The sequence below is a fragment of the Carcharodon carcharias genome, chromosome 21 (genome assembly GCF_017639515.1).
Source record: "Carcharodon carcharias isolate sCarCar2 chromosome 21, sCarCar2.pri, whole genome shotgun sequence".
NCBI classification, from domain to species: domain Eukaryota; kingdom Metazoa; phylum Chordata; class Chondrichthyes; order Lamniformes; family Lamnidae; genus Carcharodon; species Carcharodon carcharias.
The window spans coordinates 55139834-55162062 of record NC_054487.1 but is presented as its reverse complement, the minus strand read 5'-3'; the positions used below and the strand labels follow the sequence as shown (position 1 = coordinate 55162062).

The window sequence follows — 22229 nt, the reverse complement described above, 5'->3', positions numbered from 1 at the left end:
TTAAGTTCTAAGAGGACAGTGTACTGACCAAGTGTGCTAGGCAGTCTTTTCTATTCAATAGCATACTGCACCATGAAGGACTGGTATTCTGGTAAGTTATAAATCTTTCTGTAAAATTTAGGTTCTCAAAGTATTTATGTAAAATATTATACAGCAATTTTCAAATAACAGAAGCATCTATAGTGGTGATAACTTACCCAGAAAAAAGAGCACAAATGCATTCTATTGCCTGCTGGTGAAAAGTGTAATGATGAAAATTGGATCAATCAGTAGCACATACTCCTGAAAACTTGACAATCATATCTGCAACTGTACTACTGGAGAGCAATTATTTCTAAACAGGTTCAAGTTCTCTTGTGAACTATTTTACTGGCAACTATCTCCGGTAATAAGCCTTGAAAAGACGGTGTTTTTCTATTAAGAATACAGAATTTTCACACCATAGCCACATGGTTTACTTTTGTGTCCCTGCATCATGAAATACTATGCAGGCAATTTAAAATTGCTCTGTTCTCAGTTAAGATTAACGTAAAATCATGTTGTTCCTTAACTCAATGTTTTTCTATCTTTCTCGTTCAGCTGAGCTACCCACTGTGTTTTTCCAACAGTTTTATCCTCGCCTGTTGTTGGCTTCTTATCTCTATTTTTGATCCTAAAGCCTTCTAATACAATTGTAACTCCCAAGCCTCATTTACATGCGCTGCTACTCCTCCTGGCTCACAAGGAAACTTTAAGAGAAAAACATTTACTTCGGCCTCCTGTGGCTAGGATTCCTGATGCTGCCAGTTTTCCCTGGTAGGTGGAAGGCTGTGCGGGTCTTAGTTGAGCTTGTTGTTAAAATTGGGTATGCCTCCCAATGCCACCACCAGGATATGACACTGTAATTTAAATTAGGCTCTCATTTCTCTGGAGTATGCAGCCTGAATTTAGGCAAATAAAAATGGTGCCCCCCACCCCCATCCCACCCCACCACCACCACCAAAAGTGGCACAAACATTCCTCTCAGCCATCCTAACGCACCACCCACATTGTTCTCCCTGGAAGAGAGGGATTAAAATTGAGCCTTCAGCTTTTCTAACATGAAGAAGTTTAAGCTTATCAAGCCCATTCTGCTTACTCACAGTCCCTTGAAGGAGTTACCAGGTGTGTTGCCCTACTTTGAAGTTTTCCAAAGCCTTGCTTTTTCCTTCCAAGATGGCAGCAAAACTACATGTAGTATTCCAGATACATCTGCACCAAGTCCTTGTACAAAGTAAGGATCATATTTCTAGTTTTACATTAGTCCTAACTATACATCCTACTTTTTCAAAACCCCTGCAATACTGCTTATGGCTCTTCAATAACTTCTTAGCTACAATCTCCTGGTCCTTCTCCCACTCAGTTGCTTTGAATGTACAACCATAGTGTCTACGTGCTTGGAATTGTCCTTGCGCAAGAGTGTCACGTTTCATTCATCAATAATAAAAGACATCTCTTAGTCACAGGCTCATTTCCCCATGACTCCAAATACACCTGTAATTTATTTTTGTTCCTTGAAGATCCTTGCAGTTGCAAATATCTTTGTGTCACCTGAAACTATTGTAGATTTTACATGCAATTTCTTCATCCATCCTTAAAGACAATGAAAAAGCAATGGTTGCAAGACTGATCAGTGCGAGCTCCACTAGAGACACAGGCCAATGTAGAGTCGCTACCATAGAAAACTCCATTCTGTCTATGCAAATAGAATTCATTTTTTATTCAGCTTAATATCTGCCCATCAATCCCACAGGAGGAGCACCCTTTTGTGTGACATTTTATCAAAGGCTTTCTGACAGTCTAGATACATAATATCAAACATTTTCCTTCATACACCAACTCTGTAACTTCCTCAAAAGAATCAACTTAATGGAGCATGTCCTCTTTTTTCAGAAGTCATGCTGAGATTCTCTAATAAATCAGGTTATTTTAAAATGTCCATATCCCACATCATCAAAAAGCCTTTCTAATATCTTACTTAAAACTGAAGCTAAACTAATAGGTCTATAATTTCCTGGTTCTGATTTACTTCCTTATTAAATATAGGGACTACATGGGCTTCTCCTTGGGGCAATCCCAGATCTCGGGTAACATAACCTACTGACTTGGAAAAATGTTGCTGCTCATTTACTATAGCAGAGTCAAAAATCTTGGAACTCCCTCCCTTTCAGCACAATGGGTGTACATACACCACATGGGCTGCAGCAGTTCAAGAAGGTGCCGCACCACTACTTTCATAAGGGTAATTAATAAATAAATGCTGGTCTTCTCAGCAATGCTCAAATTCTAAGGATGAATACAAAAAAGTATTATTTCTATAGGCACCCTAGAGTGTATACATGCAGTGTAGCAGCCTGATCTGCTTTAAGAATTCTAATTTTAGCAAGATATGTTTCTGCTTTTACCTTTACATGTTAACATCAACGAAATGCTGAAATATTAGCAATTTATCTTGGACAATGAATACTGATGCAAAGCAGCCATATTTATGACACTATCCATATCCTGGGCCACTACCAAAGCTGTCCTGCAGAATCCCTGATACAATCTCGATACAATCTTTAATGATTCTCTGACTCATAGTGAAAAAGACTTGCTAACACTACCATATCTATCCACCATCCCACTATCCGTTATCCCCTTAGGTAATCAAATGGCAGATTGCATTGACCTAAGTCCAATACATATCTGTATTCTTTCGAGAGTTATTTACTTTATAAAAATCAAAATATTTTTGCTGTGGGCAGAATCATCCCAGATTTGCACCAAGTGAAGTAGTGGATGGGAAAAAGGACATTTTACTCGTTGGTCGCAATGGTGGCTTTTCATGTTGTATCGTCCCAAACCCACATTGTTAATCATGCCTTCCCAGGAAACACGCCGCTTCACGGATAGGATGCCTTTGATTTGCCCGCCACGCCGTCACCTCACCGCTTCCTCATGCCTGGCATCATATTTAAAGTACAGAACACCTCCCAGTGCTTCCAGCCCAGGACTGCTGTACAGAAGAAATCGGCCCAAAAGGCAAGAAGGCTGCAGCCCCCCAATTCAATGATGCATCCCCAGAATGCCTTTGGATGCTGTGGAGGCCCAACATGATGTCCTCTACCCACGTCCTGACCGCAGGAGAAGCAGGAACATCACCAATCCAGCTGGGGGGGTGGTGGCAGCAGGGATCAGTGCCAACGCTCTGCAAAAGAGGGCAGCCACCCACTGCCAAAAAAGGATGAATAATCTCCAAGGTTCTGTCAGGGTAAGTCATTTTTATCTTTTATCAGCCCTCTCGACTCACACACTCACAAGCCCGTCACACATCCGCAGAGACCTCACTCACTGCCAGTTCAAGGAACATCACAATTCACTCTCTCACACACACCTTCATTATCCTCATCCTGTCCATGGCACCACTCACCACCTACACATGCCAGTCATACATATCATCTGGCCTGGAAGGTGTCCTGCTTACACTCTCTCCATGTGTATTCATGCAGGACAAGCTGACGCACAAGAGGGAAAGATCGCACACTGGTGGAGGAATGCCTGAAATCAAGGTCCTCATGGACTTTGAAAATAGAGCCAGTGAAGATCTGGACCATTCCTGTGCTGACGGTCAGGTCGGTGGTACTCAGCCAAGTGAGGATCCAGCAGTGCAACATCCATCAGACAACCATGTTGTGAGTGATGTGCCCTGTTTCACAGGCCACTGCCATGTACTAATTAACTCTCACTGCTTTTGCGGATATGTTTGAGAAGCTGAGGGAGTCTACGATCCAGGCCCTCGACTCAAGACTCGAAGACACCTCAGAAGAGGAATCTGCTGAAATCCTCACTGAAGACTATCACAGCGCTCATCCACACCCTCCGCCAGTGCAGAGATACACACCTCAGTGGGACCTAGCTTTGAAGTGGCCTTGGAGTCACAATCTGGTGAGCAGATTGCACGTTCTGATCCACAGCAAGCGGAGGCAGGGACTTCCCAGGTTTATGGCATTTGGAGGACTGCTGGGGGTCAGAAATTTGCTGAGTCCAAGGCAGATGAGGAGCCTCTGGACTCGATCATGTCACAGTTGCTGGAGCTGCAAAGGCAAGATCAGGGTCATCAGGAAGGGATGTCCGCTGCACTCCTCAGACTGGAAGGCACGATGGAGGAGTCTGTTCACCGACAGTATGAGGTGATAGCGCCGGCATGGCAACGTACTGAGGTCAACACTGGTAGGATGGCGGCCGCCATGGAGATCTTGGTCCACAACACTGGTCTTGCACTGCTGCGTGGGCTCAACTACATTGCTGATGCCATAGCTGGCCTCCAACAGTGTTAACGTGAGAGGGGTGCAGAGCAGCTTGATCTCATTCCAACTTCTCCTTCTCCTCAAGGAGTCAGCCAAGGGCCCTCGAGCGCCCATAGGTAGGAAGATCAGAAGTGCACATCCACCCAGATGGCTCTAGAAGTGTCCAGCCCACCTGAATCTCCTGTTCCTCTGACAGCAGAAAATCCAGCTCCATAGGACAAGGAGTGTGCCACTGCCACACAGCAGGGCCCCGGAAGCAGGCTGGGGGCTTCCAGGTCTCTGCCCTCCAGAGGATGCCCATCAAGGTAATCACAGACAGGGCATCACAGTCAGCAGGCTACTTCCACCTGTCGGGAAGCAACTAGATGTAGCAGCAGGGTTAGCGAAGTTAAGAAGATGTAGTTGCAAAGCCTGGGTATGGGTGTTAATCACTTGTACATAATATTCATTATTGTAAATAAACTCTCAAAAATGTCTCCCTGTCTATGGTTCCTTGTTATGATGAGTGGTGTTCGTGTCACTCAGATGTGAAACCTTGGTCTCTGCACAAGATAGTGGCAGGTATCTCAGTCCAGGGCCTCTTCCCTATGCTTTGTGCAACCTTCCCAGCACACTGAAGATGTGCCTTCACAGTCACTGGTCATATCAGTCAAGCCTACATCTTGATGGAGCTTATCATTGCTGCTAAGATGTCTTCAGCCTGCGGCACATAGTTCCATCATTCTCTCTGTGTTCTCCAAGCACCCCCCATCTCATCAGCATCAATATCCAGTGACAGTGTGGTCCTGAAGGGTTCAGCTCATGAAGAATGCCATAGAATCAGGAGAAGTTAAAGTTTTTCTGCTGCATCTCCATGATATGACCCTGTTCACAGAGCGCAAGCAAGCTGTCATCAGCCGGACAGGAGTCAGACATTTACATAAGCTGTGTGAGAATCTATGGAGTGTCGCCACTGCATGTCATCATCATCCTCCTGGAATGTAAGGCCTATGGGCATCCGCTTCATCTTCATGACAGGAGCGTTATCACAGAGGATATGTGCGCTGCCATCAGCCAGACAGGAGTCAAACGCTTACAGATGCAATATGAGGATCTATGATGTTCCCTCACTGCATGTCATCATCATCTGCTACAAATCTAGCAGCTAGGAGGGCCTCCCGAGTGCGCCTGCCTCGTCTGGCTAGCGCAATGCCCTCATCGCCTTCATCCTCACCTTAGTGGAACTGCTCATCCTTGTCCCCGTCGACATCCTCCTCATCAGAGGAGACATGCAGCTCCTCCATCTCCTCCTCAGCCAGCTCCTGTCCCCGTTGCAGCACCAGATGCGAAGGGTGTAGCAGGCGACGATGATACATGACACCCTCTGTGGAGTATACTGCAGGGCTCCACCAGACCGGTCAAGGCACTGGAACCTCACTTTCAACATTCCGATGGTTGCTCCACCAAAGTGCGAGTTGCAGCATGAGCCTCGTTAAACCTTCGCTCTGCTGCAGTCTGAGGCCGCTGTACGGGTATCAAACCATGTCCTCTGCAGGTAGCCCTTGTCCCCAAGAAGCCATCCTTGCAGCCTCTATGGACCTTGGAAGACGTCAGGGACCTGAGACCTACTGAGAATGTAGGAGTTGTGGACACTCCCTGGGAATTGTGTGCAGACCTGCAGGATGCATTTGTGATGGCCTCACACCAGCTGAACATTCAGTGATTGGAAGCACTTGCGGTTGACATAGTTGAACACTTGTTGCCACAGAGACCTGAGCACCATTGAGTGCAGTTGATGGCACCCTGCACCTGTGGGAAATTTGAGATCTGGGCAAATCCCAGTGCTCTTGCATCCTGGCTTTCTTGATCCCACGCGAAATGCACAAATTTGTGTGCCTTCATGAAGATGGCATCCGTGACCTCATGGATGCATTTGTGCATGGAATCTTGCACGATCCCACACAGGTCACATTTGGAGCCCTTCAAGGAGCCACTGACGTAAAACTTGAGTGCCACTTTCATGGCCACTGTCAGTGGATTCCCTCCATATCCCCACGGCGCCAAATCCTGCAGCAGGTGGCAGATGTGACTGACCAGTTCCCTAGACATACGCAGTTTTCGGCGACATTGGTTCTAGCGCAGCTACAGGAATGGCAAGCGTCGCCAGTAGACCCTGAGTCTAGCTAGGCGCTGACCAACGACGGGTCATTGTGGCTGTCCAGCAGCGTGTGTGGGAGCCCCAGACATCGCTTTTTCTTTGCTGCTCCTTCTTCTGCCAGCCAGACGCTTTCGCTACTCTCTTCTCCTTCGTCTCTGTGCTCTGTAAGCCATGAGGCATACAACTAGGTCAGCAGGATGCAGAAGAGAAACACATGGGTTAGCTTGGGCGTACTAAGAACCTCTCTTCGTTAAGTCTGAAGGCCCTTTAATGCATCCCAGAGCGTGCTGGCCACCACTTGGATGGCCAGAGTTTTGTGTGCTGCATGGCTGCCCAAAACTCCACCCACCTCCGCCCGATTGGCAGCAGCTTTGCCCATGGGATGCATGCTATGCTCTCAGCTCAGGCGCAAGTATTCTCCTAACCCGCACTGCAAGGCTGCGCTGTAAGCTCGAACCATGGGGGAGACTGGTCCACATCTGAATGGTGACATTGCAAGAGGCTGTGAGCACCTCCACCAGTAACTGCTCCCTGGCCAGCTCTCGCAAGGAGATTGTCAAGATGCCCAGTCATCTTACTGTTCTGCAGCCCATTAAAACGCTCATTAGTTTGCAGTCTGTGTCCGAGGGGTGAAAAGCTCTGGAGCACTTGGTGGCAAATTCAGGTCTCTGTGTTGCTTGAGTGGGCAGATAAGCCGGAGGCCCGAATCCAAGCATGTCTGTGCCTGAGCTGTCTCAGCTGTGGAGGATTGGTCACTTTATATAAGGTTCCCTGATGCATGGCCAGTTCCCACGCCCCAGCACATGTTTGTGTACTACCATCAAATACAGTGCAGCCCTTGCCTCCCCCCACAACTCACCTCAACCACCCTTGTCCCTCCAATTCACCTCAATCGCAGTGCAGCCCTTGCCCTGGCACCGCACTATCAACCAGCCGGGAAAAAGCGACTTGCCTGTGCCCTCACCTGAATGCGCGGCGCCTCAAACTTGAGGTCCAACAGGCAACTCTCGCAAGCGCTGCATAATGTTACTGTGCATTCATCTCCAAGTTCCCCTCAAAGTGCAGCTCACCACATGCATGCCTTATATATGCTGTTGTGAAACACGTCAGTGTGCTCAGCTAATCCAGCGGGGATAATTGGGCTGAAAATGATATGTAGTTGTATTAAAATGAAGCTGCCAACTCGCGATGGTGGGAAATGCAGCCCGCCGTTGATGGGCAGAGTAGACAATTGCAAACTGGTTTCACAACGTTGTGAAACCGATTTTTGGCCTTCCCGCCATATTGTCCGTGCGTACCCGCCTTGACATCTGATGCCAGCAGGCATGGAAAATTCCACCCATAATTTGATTTGTCTTCTAATTTGATAAGTTAGCCATTTTATTGTGTCTTTCATTTTATCCAAGGGGTGTACACAGCTCCTTTCTGCCAAAGGTTGGTTTCAAATATTTTTCATCAGTCCTGCAATTAACAATTAGGATTTTTTTTAATGTAGGTGCACCGGCTAGGCCAGCATTTATTGCCCAGTTGGCACTTCAAATACTGTGTACAGTTCTGGTCATTGCAGTACCAAAAGGATACTACTGCTATTGAAAGAATACAGAAAAGAGCAACTGCACTGATTGAGTGGGTGGAGGGATTGGATTATAAGGGATAGTCATGTTACTTGGTTATGTTTTCACTGGAAAAATGAAGGTTTTGGGGTAATCTGATCACCATATTCGGATTCTATAAGGACTAGATAATATAGATAATGGCAAACTGTAACACCTTGTCCAGAAGAGTAAGGGATCATGGTCTCTTCTTGAATGTGGCATCTATGGAAAGAAAAGTCAGAATTTTCCAGGCCCTTTGGTGATAGGCTGAGAGGCAGAAGGGCTGGCAAAATGGTGAGGGAAAGTTTTGGGAAGGGTGCTTTATCATATTGCCAGAAGTGGGAAAGTTGGCAGATTTGACCTCCTGATTGACAGCCATTAAACCCCATAAGTGAATGATTAAGGCCCAATTTCCCAACTCTTCAGGCATTTTTTTTTCTATCATGGATGAAGGTGTCGCTGGCTAGGCCATAATTTATTGCCTATCCCTACTTGCCCTTGAAAAGGTGGTGATGAGCCGCCTTCTTGAGCTGCTGCAGTCCATGTGGTGTATATATACCCACAGTGCTGTTAGGGAGGGGGTTCCAGGATTTTGACCCAGTGACAGGGAAGGAATGGCAATAGAGTTGCAAGTCAAGACAGTGTATGGCTTGGAGGGGAACTTGCAGATGTTGGTGCTACCATGCATCTGCTATCCTTGACCTTCTAAGTAATAAGCTTTGCAGATTTGGTACGTGCTGTCAAAGGAGCCTAGGTGAGTTGCTGCAGTGCTTCTTGTAGATAGTACACACTGCTGTCACAGTACATAGATGGTGGAGGAAGTGAATGTTGAAGGTGGTGGATCGAGTGCAATCAAGCAGGTTGCTTTGTCTTGGATGGTGTCAAGCTTCATGAGTGTTGTTGGAGCTGCTCTCATCCAGGCAAGTGGAGATTATTCCATCACACCCTTGACTTGTGCCTTGTAGATGGTGGACAGGCTTTGGGGAGTCAGGAGGTAAGTTGCTCATCATGGATTTCCCAGCCTCTGCCCTGCTCTTGGAGCCATAGTATTTATATGGCTGGTCCAGTTCAGTTTCTGGTCAATGGTAAACCCCAGGATGTTGATAGTGGGGGATTCAGCGGTGCTAATGCCATTGAATGCCTAGGGCAGATGGTTAAATTCTCATTTTTTGGAGATGGTCTCCACTTGTGCCTGGCACTTGTACAGTGCGAATGTTACTTGCCACTTATCAGCCCAAGCTTGGATGTTATGCAAGTCTTGCTGCATATGGGCATAAACTGCTTCAGTATCTGAGCAGATGTAAATGGTGCTGATCATGGTGTAATCATCAGTGAACATCTTCACTTCTGACCTTATGTTGGAGGGAAGAGCATTGATGAAGTAGCTGGAGATAGTTGGGCTTAGAACACTATGCTGAGGAACTCCTGCAGTGATGTCCTGGAACTGAGATGACTGACCTCCAACAACCACAACCATCTTCCTTTGTGCTAGGCATGAATCCAGCCAAATGAGACTTTTCCCCCTGAATCCCATTGACTCCAGCTTTGCTAGGGCTCCTTGATGCCACATTCTGTCAAATGCTGCCTTGATATCAAGGACAGTCACTCTCACCTCACCCCTTGAGTTCAGCTCTTTCGTCCATATTTGGACCAAGGCTGTAATGAGGCCTGGAGCTAAATGCCCTGGCAGAACCCAAACTGAGCACCAGTGAGCAGATCATTGCTGAGCAAGTATCACTTGATTACACTGTTGAAGACATCTTCCATCACTTTGCTGATAATCGAGAGTAGGCTGATGGGATGGTAATTGGCAGGGTTGGATTTGTCCTGCTTTTTGTGTACAGGGCATACACGGGCAATTTTCCACATTGCTGGGTAAATGTTTGCAGGTAACATTAGCCAATGAATACGCAACATTTGTAAACTTATCCATCTAATAATGTGATATTCAACGTTAAAATTGCAGCAGCCTTAGCTGGGTTGATCAAGTTGACTCTAAAAATACAAGGTCAGAGTCGCCTCAATATCGAGATCCAATAGTGCAAAGTTACGAAGAAGAATTAGATTCATTACTCAATTTAAGCAGAACCCTAAAGTGATGTGTGACAAGTCCATGCATTGAAGTGCATACCTTTCCTGACACAGACATGAAGGCCCAGTATAAATACTGCATTTGATTGTATGCCCCCTCCACTAAAATTCTATAATATGTTTGGGTCTAAACTACCCACTGTTTGACTACTGACTTGGGTTTCTGGATTAATGGTAGAAGCAGATTTTGACTTTTATGATTAGCGAGTTTGACAAACCTCATGTTCCAAAACATGTTGTGAAGGTCAACACCAAAGAAACAGAAACCTGCTCCTAGGGATATGTCAAGTGATACTGTTTTGAACTGCTGCTTAATATGAAGCTGACAGCACTCTCAGTGCATCTAATTTCAGAAAAGGGCATGTGTGTTTAATGTGAAAATGAATCACAGAGCTGTCCATAGTAAATAATACAAGATCAGTGATTGCAAATAAAACTTAGGCTGATTCTACACCAAAAATTCAAAGCTGATAAAGGTGTTTCTTTTTCCCAAACAACCAGGCACTTGTAGAAGTACTTTCCTGCTGAGGACCAGCTTGTCTTTCAACAAATTTATAAATTGCATTTTTAAAAATTAGTTCCATCAAAACAGTGGTCACCTCTTTAATATAATTTAAAATGAATCTCATTGGCAGCCAGGAATACACTGGACCCCAATTCCATGCTGAAGCCTGCATCATTTAAATGCATAATATCACACGCAGTACTGGTCACAGTGATCTGAAATAAATACAATCAACCATGTTTAAGGGCTACCCTGTCAGTTCATCCACTTAAATGACCTGCCTGTCAAGCACACTAACTTTTAAGTCACAATTTAAATTCATACTGTATTCACATTAGGGATTTCCAATGTTATTGTCCTCTATAAACCTTGAAGGAAAAATTATCAGAAGTAATTATTTCCCAATATTCATAGCCATAACGGGAATTTGAAATGTTTATCGAAATACATGTGACAGTGTTCACATATTGAGATTTTCTAATTTTAGCTGAAATCACCACAATATCGACCAAGTGAAGATTAGATAGTCCCTCAAATTAATGGGAATAGCCACAGCATTGTCAGATATGAAAAATAAAGTTACTGCCAGCTTTCTAGATATGAGGCATTGAAAAGAGACAAATGAAAAATCTCTGAATTTTTAATAGTATTTTTAATTCAGAGAAATATAGTCTCATTCTTTCGACACGAGTCGTAACGCTCAGTGCTACCTGTGCGGGCGGGGGGGTGGAGGGAGAGTCGGGGCCAGCGCTCTTTCACGCATGCGCACGAAAGAGCGCAGCAATTTCCCTGAGGCGCGGAGCTGCCTTGGGGAGATTGAATGGATAATGAAACAGTTTAATAAATGATGTCAAAATTTATTTAAACATGTGACAGTGTCACATGAGTTGGGACATGTTTGTAAAGGAGGAAAAATGTATTTATTTTATAAAAGCTTCAGGAAACCTCATCCTGCCCATGGATGAGGTTTCCTGAAAAACACGAAAGCCCCTTGGGCTTTTCGCCTGTCCGCCAACCTTAAGGTTGGACGGGCAGCGTTATTAACTACTTTAATTAATTTCTTAATGGCCTTAATTAGCTGTTGACATTTTGGCAGGCATGCAGCCAACTCTGGTGAATGCCCACCGAACGAAATATCACGATGGCGCGCGATGACATCACGATGCACATCCAATGACATCATGAGTCATTTTACGCGTCGGTGTGTCAGGCCCAGCCCCGCATGCCGACCGGAAAATTCAGCCCATGGGGTTGTTTCAAACCCAAGAGAAACATAAAAGTCTATTTACCTTTGTGGAGCTTGCTTCTTATTATTGTTACAATCCAGTTTTGGACCTGTAACTTTTTGTTTAAAGTATAAATTTGAAATCCCAGTTATCCACTAGAATAGAACCACAAGATTCCATGATTTTAAATAAACAAATTAAACTTCACTGTACAAAGTCAGAAAAGTAAAACAATCTACAATATCTACCTTATACTCTAACATTCAGAATTAACATATGAGGCAAATATGAATAAACAGGCAAACTGGTCAAACTCACATACAGTGCATATTAAATGGCAGGTGGGACCAAGACAGATTTGATGGATTTCTCAGCAACCCACACAGATGTCAGTGACTACTGTAAGTCATCAAATCTCATTAAATCTCTGTCTCCCTCATGAGGGATTTCAACTCTTCACTTTGAAGATCTAGCCTCTGAGTTCCCTCAAAAACTGTTCCAATCAGACTGCCTCAATGACTGCTCACCTCCCGATGGTTCAATCAATCTCTCCTCCTGAGACTACGTTCTACAGGATTCATAAAGCTGCACTCCCACCTCTAATTACTGACACCCTTGCAATTCTTGGCTCCACCCAGCTTTAAATGGCTACCAGGGCTTCTCTGAGCCCTGACTGCCTGGCAAAGAACCAGTGAACTTTCGCAAACTTCGCAGCTCCCCAGGACTTCTCCTGAGCCCTAACTGCAATAAATGGTCCCCAGAGCTTCTTCTTGAGCTGCAAAGCACAGAAGATCAAAACACTAACCTTCTCTCTCAGCAAACACACAAACAAATTGCAACCTTCTTTACTCCACCCATTTCCATGATGACGTAACCTTTAGGGTTCACTGAATGCTTTTAAAACAATTTGGCTCCAACTCCCATAACAAAACACATCTGCACTGCATGTTTTTTAAGCGCTGTAGGCATCACGTCTCCAGCTCTCTTAAGCCCACCTGCTGTTTTATGATCTTAACTTTCTAGCTGTTAACATCTTAAGTCAATACAGTCCCAACCTTTTAAGTGTAATAGACTCCAAATTGCTTTAGTTACATTTATCCCATTTTCTATAGCTCAACTTTAATCTTCCCAGAACTAAAAATTGCCTCTAAAATGCTAACATGAAGCATGAGATAGATAATTAGGTACAGAGGAAATAGGAGCAGGAGGATGGCCATTTGGCCCATTGAGCCTGCTCCGCCATTCAGTCAGATTATGGCTGATCATCTACGTCTTACACCATTTTTCCTACTATCCCCAAATCCCTTGATTTCATTTGTATCCAGAAATCTATTGCTTTCTGTCTTGAACATACTCAATGACTAAACCATCACAGCTCTCTGGGGTAGAGAATTCCAAAGATTCACTACCCTTTGACTGAAGACGTTCCTCCTCACCCCAGTATTAAATGACCTGGCCCTTATTCCGCGACTGTGTCCCCTGGTATTTCCTCACCAGCCAAGGAAACATCTTATCCGCATCCACCCTGTCACACACTGTAAGAATTTTGTAAGTTTCAATGCGATCACCTTTCATTCTTCAATAGGCTAGAGAATACAGGCTCAGCTTCCTCAATCTCTCTTCATAAACCAATCCTGTCATCCCAGGGATTAAACTGGTTAAACTCTGTTGCACTCCCCCTGTGGAAAATACATCCTACCTCAGTTAAGGGGACCAAAACTGTACACAATACTCCAGATGCAGTCTCACAAAGGCTCTATAAATTGCACCAAGAAATCTTTACTCCTGCAGTCAAGTCCCCTTTTAATGAAGGTCAACATGCAATTTGCTTTCCTAATGGCTTGCTGCACCTGTATGCTAGCTTTGGTGACTCATGAACAAGGTCCCTTTGGACATCAACACTTACCAGCCCCTCACCATTTAAGAAATACTCTGATTTTAGAAATATTCTGATCTTTTCTACCAAAGTGGACAACTTCATACTTATTCACATTATATTCCATATGCCATCTGTCACACTACCTTGGACAAACTGAAGAATTGAATGTAGGTGCAAATTCAGATGTTATCGCACAGAGCTTTAAATACTTTCTTTGTAACCAATTTGTCAGATGTCTAGATAAAAGCAAAAGACTGCGGATGTTGGAAATCCAAAACAAAAACAGAATTACCTGGAAAAACTCAGCAGGTCTGGCAGCATCGGCGGAGAAGAAATGAGTTGACGTTTTGAGTCCTCATGACCCTCCAACAGAACTGAGTGAATATTAGGAGGGGATGAAATATAAGCTGGTCCATCTCTGACACTTCCCTTCCCTTCCTTGACCTCTATGTCTCAATTTCTGGTGATAGACTGTCCACCAATATCCATTACAAGCCTACCGACTCCCACAGCTACCTCGACTACAGCTCCTCACACCCCGCTTCCTGTAAGGACTCCATCCCATTCTCTCAGTTCCTTCACCTCCGTTGCATCTGTTCTGATGATGCTACCTTTGAAAACAGTTCCTCTGACATGTCCTCCTTCTTCCTTAACCGAGGTTTTCCACCCACGGTCGTTGACAGGGCCCTCAACCGTGTCCGGCCCATCTCCCGCGCATCCGCCCTCACACCTTCTCCTCCCTCCCAGAAACATGATAGGGTCCCCCTTGTCCTCACTTATCACCCCACCAGCCTCCGCATTCAAAGGATCATCCTCCGCCATTTCCGCAAACTCCAGCATGATGCCACCACCAAACACATCTACCCTTCACCCCCCTGGCGGCATTCCATAGGGATCGTTCCCTCCGGGACACCCTGGTCCACTCCTCCATCACCCCCTACTCATCAACTCCTATCCATGGCACCTCCCCATGCCCACGCAAAAGATGCAACACCTGACCCTTCACTTCCTCTCTCCTCACCGTCCAAGGGCCCAAACACACCTTTCAAGTGAAGCAGCATTTCACTTGCATTTCCCCCAACTTAGTCTACTGCATTCGTTGCTCCCAATGCAGTCTCCTCTACATTGGAGAGACCAAATGTAAACTGGGCGACCGTTTTGCAGAACATCTGCGGTCTGTCTGCAAGAAAGTACCAAACCTCCCTGTCGCTTGCCATTATAATACTCCATTCTGCTCTCTTGCCCACATGTCTGTCCTTGGCTTGCTGCATTGTTCCAGTGAAGCCCAACGTAAACTGGAGGAACAACACCTCATCTTCCAACTAGGGACTTTACAGCCTTCCGGACTGAATATTGAATTCAACAACTTTAGATCTTGACCTCCCTCCTCCATCCCCACCCCCTTTCTGTTTCTTCCCCCTTCCTTTTGTTTTTTTCCAATTATTTATACAGATTTTTCTTTTCCCACCTATTTCCATTTTTAAATCTTTTATGCCCTACTAGTCTTTCCACCCCACCCCCACTAGAGCTATACCTTGTGTGTGCTGCCATCCATTCTTAATTAGCACATTTGTTTAGCTAATTTCACCACCTTCAACACCTCTTTGTTCCTTTGTCTGTGACATCTTTTGATTATCTGATCCTATCACTGCTTGCTTGTCCCTACAACCACCACCGCCCCCCACTTCTCTCCCCCCCACTTCTCTCCCCCACCCGCCCACCCCACTTTAAACTAGCTTATATTTCACCCCTCTCCTAATATTCACTCAGTTCTGTTGAAGGGTCATGAGGACTCGAAACGTCAACCCTTTTCTTCTCCGCCGATGCTGCCAGACCTGCTGAGTTTTTCCAAGTGATTCTGTTTTTGTTTTGTCAGATGCTCTATTGACTTCATGACAAGCTGCAGCGAATGAGAGAACACTTGGAACCAAAGTTTATTGCTGCCTCACTAAGGTTGGAGTCTGGAGGTGGGTGACAGCTCCCCAGCAGATTTCCATGTGTACACCCCATCTATTACTGCTTCCCCGGACTGTCACCTGAAAAGTGGTGTTAAAAGTTCTGCGATAGCATCCTCACCTTCCAACCCTTCCCCCATTTACATTCTTGTGTAGGCTTGGTCATCGCCGACAACCATCAGGCTGTAGATTAACCAGACTTCAGGTTGCTTTAGCCCTTATAAATATTTAGCATCATCCTTATTGTCCCACTGCAGCATCATCAGAATTTGGAAGCTAGCCCATGGTGGGCTCCCTTGGGGTGATGGGAATGCTGTTGGGAGACTCATTCATCTTTGATCACGATTGATGCAAAGAATTACAGAACTGCAAGTTTCATATCAGTTGGGAGAAGTTACTGCAATCTAGCATCAGAGACATTGGCCCAAATTTTAACTCTCGCTGCCCAGCAACAACCAGTGAGGGTGGGGGGTGGGGGGGAAGTAAAACAAAGCCAGTTTCTTATCATTTCTGATGCTGGTACAATACCACTTTATCTTGATCTTAACCTACTCTTTTGAGCAGGAAAGAGGGACACTCACAGGAAAGAAGCAGGGTCCTTCTCTAAATAGGTAGATTTTGAAAAAGCCTTGGCAAGTGGCTGCAGCACTTCCTGTAAACAGTACACACTGCATCCAAAGTGCGCCAGTGGTAGGTGGAGTGGAGGATGGGCCACTGAACAAGTGAACTGCTTTGTCTGAGATAATGTTGAGGTTCCTGAGTTTAATTTTAAATTTATTCCTTCATGGAATGTGGGCGTCGCTGGCTGGGCCAGCATTTGTTGCCCATCCTTAATTGCCTTTGAGAAGGTGGTGGTGAGCTGCCTTCTTGAACCGTTGCAGTCCATGTGGTGTAGGTACACCCACAGTGCTGTTAGGAATGAGTTCCAGGATTTTGACCCAGTAACCATGAAGGAACAGTGATATAGTCACAAGCAGCATGGTGAATGGAGAGGAACCTGCTTGCAGGTATTGGTGGTGTCCCCATGCCTCTGCTGCCCTTGTCTTTTGAGGTAATAGAGGTCACAGGCTTGGAAGGTGCTGCAGAAGGAGCCTTAGTGAGTTGCTGCAGTGCTCCTTCTAGATGGTACACATTGCTGCCACTGTGCATTGATGGTGGAGCGAGTGAATGTTGAAGGTGGTGGATGCGGTGCCAATCAAACAGGCTGCTATGTCCTGGATGGTGTCAAGCTTTTTGAGTGTTTTTGGAGCTGTACTCATCCAGTCAAGTGGAGAGTATTCCATCACACTTCTGATATGTGCCTTGTAGATGGTGGATAGGCTTTGGGGAGTCAGGAAGTAAGCTACTCACTGCAGAATTCCCAGCCTTTGAACCACTCATTGAGCCACAGTATTAAAATGGCTGTTCCAGTTCAGTTTCTAGTCAATGATAACTCCCAGGGTGTGGATAGAGATGGATGGTAATGCCATTGAATGTCAAGGGGAGATCATTAGATTCTCTTTTATTCGAGGTCATTGCCCGGTATTTGTGTGGGGTGAATGTTACTTGCCAGTTATCAGCCCAAACCTAAATGTTATCCAGGTTTTGCAGCATATGGACATGGACCTGGCACTGAGGAGTTGTAAATGGTGCTGAACATTGTGCAATCATCAGCGAACATCCCCATTTCTGACCTTATGAAGGAGGGAAGATCATTGATGAAGCAGCTGAAGATGGCTGGGCCCAGGACTGAGGAACTCCTTCAGTGATACCCTGGCACTGAGATGTTTGACCTCTAACAACCACAACCATCTTCCTTTGTGCTAGGTACAACTCCAACCAGTGGGGAGTTTTCCCCCTGCTTCTCATTGACTCTAGTTTTGCTAGGGCTCCTTGATGCCACTCTTGGTTCAATGCTGCCTTGATCTCTTGGGCAGTCACTCTTATTAACCTCTTGAGTTCAGTTGTTTTGTCCATGTTTGGATAAATGCTGTAATGAGATTCGGAGCTGAGTGGACCTGGTAGAACCCAAACTGTGCATCAGTTTGTAGTTATTCCTGAGTAAATGCTGCTTGATAGCATTGTCGGCAACCCCTTCCTTCACTTTGCTGATGATCGAGAGTAGGCTGGTTGGGCAGTAATTTGCTGAGTTGGGTTTATCCCGCTTTTGGTGGACAAGACACACCTTGGCAATTTTCCACATTGCCAGGTTAGATGCCAGTGTTGTAGCCATACTGGAACAACTTGGTTGGGGGTGTGACCAGTTCTGGAGCACAAATCTTTAGCATTATTGCTTTACTGTTGTCAATGCCCACTTTGTAGTGTCTAGTGCTTTCAGTCATTTCTAGACATCATGTGGAGTGAATCCAATTGGCTGAAGACTGGCATCTGTGATGCTGGGGGCCTCAGGAAGAGGCTGTGATGGATCATCCACTTGCAACCTCTGGCTGAAGATAGCTGCAAACCCTTCAGCCTTGTCTTTTGCCTAATGTGCTGGGCGCTTATTGAAGATGGGATATTTATGGAGTCACCTACTTCAGTTAGTCATTTAATTGTCCACGACCGTCCATGACTGGATGTTGCAGGACTGGAGAGCTTAGATCCAATGGTTGTGGAATCGCTTAACTATGTCTATTGCATGCTAATTCCACTATTTGGCGTGCATGTAGTTCTGTGTTCTAGCTTCACCAGGTTGACACTTCATTATTAGGTATGTCAGGTACTGCTCCTGGTATGCCTTCCTGCACTCTTCACTGAAGCAGGATTGATCCCCCAGCTTGATGGTAATGGTCGAGTAAGGAACATGCCGGGCCATGTACTGTGAGATAGCTCCCCCAAATATTAGCAAGGAGGACTTTGCATGGTCAACAGGACTGGGTTTGCCATTGTCGTTTCCGATGCCTGGGTCAATCCATCTGGTTTCATTACTTATTGACTTTTTTGTAGCAGTTTGATACAACTGAGTGGCTTGCTAGGCCATTTCAGAGAGCATTTATGAGTCAGCCATGTTGCTGTGGGCCGGGAGTCACATGTAGGCCAAGCCAGGGTATGGCAGCAGATTTCCCTCCCTTAAGGGGCATTATTGAACTAGTTGTGTTTTTATGAAAATTGATAATGGTTTCATGGGACAAAATTTTCTGCCTGGCGGGCGGGCCCGACCCAACCTCCGGTGGGCGGGGAGCCGATCCCCGCCGGAGAAGCGGGCTGCACCACCATTTTACGTGGGCGGGCCAATTAAGGCCCGCCCAGCGTGACATCCCATGTCACTATGTGCTTCCTGTGCAGGCGGGGGGGATTCCCCAAAAGCGAGAGTGCGCTCTTTCGCGCATGTGCACGAAAGAGCGCACATCTCCCTGAGGCTAAGTGCAGCCTCAGGGAGATCGCTTCCACTTTGAAAAAGATTAAAAATAGAGAAAAAAAAATTCCCAAACATGTCCCCCTCGTGAGATGGGAGGGACATGTTCATAATTTACACTATAACTTTATTAAACTTTTTAAAATCCTGCATGTAACCTCATCCCGCCGCTGGATAGGTTTCATGCTTTTTCTATTTGCCGTCAGGGCTCCTGGCCTTCCCGCCAACTTTAAGGTTGGACGGCAGGTCCTTTAATTGTTTAAATGATCCTATCAATGGCCTCAACTGGCCTCATCCCATGTCATTTTATGCGTCGGCGAGCGGGCCCCGCCCCCTGCTCGCCGACGGCAAAATTCTGCCCATGGTCTCTATTACTGAGAATATTTTTTTAAATTCCAGATTAATTAATTGAATTTTAAGTTTCACCAAATTCCATGGTGAGATTTGAATCTATGTCACGAAAGCATTAGTTTGGGCCTCTGGGTTTTTAGTCCAGTATCATTACCACGCCTCCCCTTTTGTTGCAATTGCACCCATCCAGACAACTGGACCATATTCTATCACACACATGATTAGTGCTTTGTAGGTGGTGAAGACATCTTGAAACCAGAATGTGAAACCTTTGTCTCAAAATACACAGCCTCTGAACTGTTCTAGCAGCCACGACAATTATGTGGCTGGTCCATTTGAGATCCTGGTCAATGGCAATCCCCAGAACACTTATTGTGGAGAGTTTGTTGGTGGTAATGTCATCGATGTCAGGGGGAGGTAGCTAGATTCTCTCTTGTTGGAGATGGTCACTACCTAGCACTTGTGTGGTCCAAATGTTGCTTGCCATTCATAAATCCAAGTCCTGTTACCCAAGCTTTCTTGCACGCAGGCTGGACCTCATTATCAGAGGAATTGCAAATGTAGAATTATCATTAACAGCTCTACTTCTGACCTTATGATGGAGGAATGATCATTAATGAAGCAACTAAAGATTATTGGTACCTACATGCTGCCCTGAGGAACTCCTGCAGCAATGACTTCTGCCTGAGATGCTTGGCTACCAACAACCACCTTTCTTTGCACAAGACATGTCTCTAACCATTGAAGTGTTTACCTCCATATCGCCATTGACTTCAGTTTTACTTGTATTCCTTGGTGCCACTCATGATTGAATGTTGCCTTGATGTCAAAGCTGTAATTTTCAACAGACCTCTGGATTACAGCTCTTTTGTCCATTTTTAGACCAAAGATATAATGGTGTTGGGAGCCAAGTGGCTCTTGCAGAACAAAAATGGAGCATCAGTAAGCAGTTTATTAATGACCAAGTGTCACTTGATAGCACTGTTGACAATTCCTTCTATCACCTGCCTGGTGATTGAGAGTAGGCTGGTGGGATAGTACTTGGCTTGGTTTGCATAGCCTCACCTTTTGTAGACAGGACATGCCTGGGCAATTTTCCACATTGTGGTGTAAATACTAGTGTTTACTAGTACTGGAACAGCTTAGCTAAAGGCACGGCTAGTTCTGAAGCACCAGCCTTCTGCACTATAGCTGAAAAGTTGCCATGACCTGTAGCCTCTGCTGTGTCCAGTGCACTCATCCATTTCTTGAATAACGGAAGAGAGGTTTGAACTAACTCTAATCCAAATATCATTACCCTCATATAAAGTGCCTGTACCTAGGAGAGACAAATGACCAAAGAATGGAGAAATACCACATATACGGACAGAGGTTAATCTAATTCATGTCCCAGGAGGCCACAGTGGCAGGCAAGGTAACCAACTCTATTGCATTGACCCAGAGGACAAGATTACGTAAGATTTGAGAATCACTGCTAAAGTTGATCAGCAATAAGCTACTCTAACTAGACTTGTAATATATTTAGTAGACTAGCTGTTAATGTGTAAGTTAGACAAGCAATCTAATCATTAACTAACCTTCTTGGCTTTATGCCAATCTTAGACATAGAGCTTAATAACAGTTGACATTGTACCCGATGCAGAGATATGGGGACATACCTGAACTGCCCTTATGTTTATCCTTTCCTGAAGTTGTACCTTGCTTACTTTCAGTGTTTAATATTAAATGGTGTTACCATAAGGGTTAAAGAAATGTTAGTTCATGGTTGTTATGCTTGATTTTTTGATGATTTATAAGAAATGATTACTTAATTAGTCAGTTGTGCATTGGCCCTTTGAAGGTTGTGTAAAAGGTTAACCTAAAACATGTTTAAATGAGAGAGGGATGAAAGAGAACTGAGCCTCCAATTCCCTTCCCTTGCAGTCTGTAATTAGTGTGTTTTTTGGAAAGGAAGATATGTGTGTTTCTGAACCCAAGTGTGCTGTCAATTTTTGAATAATCAGCAGCAAGCTTTCATGAGTTTAAATAAAGAGAATTATTTATTCTCACATTAACTACAACTGTCTAACACTATATCAATCACTTAACACACACACACACCAGTTAGAGAGGATCGTGCACTTTTACGAGTTGTAAACAAAAGAAAGGCATTGGAGGCAGTTCAAAAGAGATTCACTAGGCTAATTCCTGGGATGAAGGGGTTAACTTAGCAAGAATGGCTAAACAGGTTAGGCCTTTATTCATTAGAGTTTAGAAGAATGAGGGGTGATCTTATTGAAATGTACAAGATTCTGAGGGGAGGCTTGACAGGGTGGATGTTGAGAAGATGTTTTCATTAGTAGGTGAACATCAAACTAGGGGACATAGTTACAGAAAAAAGGGTATAATCATTAAAACTGAGATGCAAAGGAATTTCTACTCTCAAAGGGTAGTGAATGTCTGGAATTCTCTACCCCACAGAATTGTGGAGGCTAGATCACTGAAAGTATTTAAAGAGGAGGTAGATGGGTTTTTGAAATATTGGGGAATTGGGGGCTATGAGGAGCTGGCAGGAAAGAAGTGTTGAGGCCTGGGGCAGATCAACCATAATCATATTGAATGGCATGGCAGGCTTGAAGGGCCGAATGGCCTACTACTGCTCCTATTTCTTATGTTCTTATATTTATGTGTTTGGCTAGACTTAAGAAAAAGCATTTGTTGTGGGCTCATTAAAGAGGTGGTTTCACTATGGAAAGTGCAGTCTAAGTAGATTCAAATAGCCAGAGTCATATGTCAGAGTTGTTGCAGAATACCCTCAAAGAGATGGACTTTTTCAGTAGGTCTTGAAGTTGGTTACTTGTGGTTCTGTT

General features: G+C 44.9%; 1 long non-coding RNA gene across 2 annotated transcripts in view; it reads left to right on the top strand.

Annotated features, from left to right (window-relative positions):
- The window catches only part of LOC121293099, a 54496-nt gene that overhangs the window by 31399 nt on the left and 868 nt on the right, over positions 1-22229 (top strand). The window lies entirely within an intron of this gene.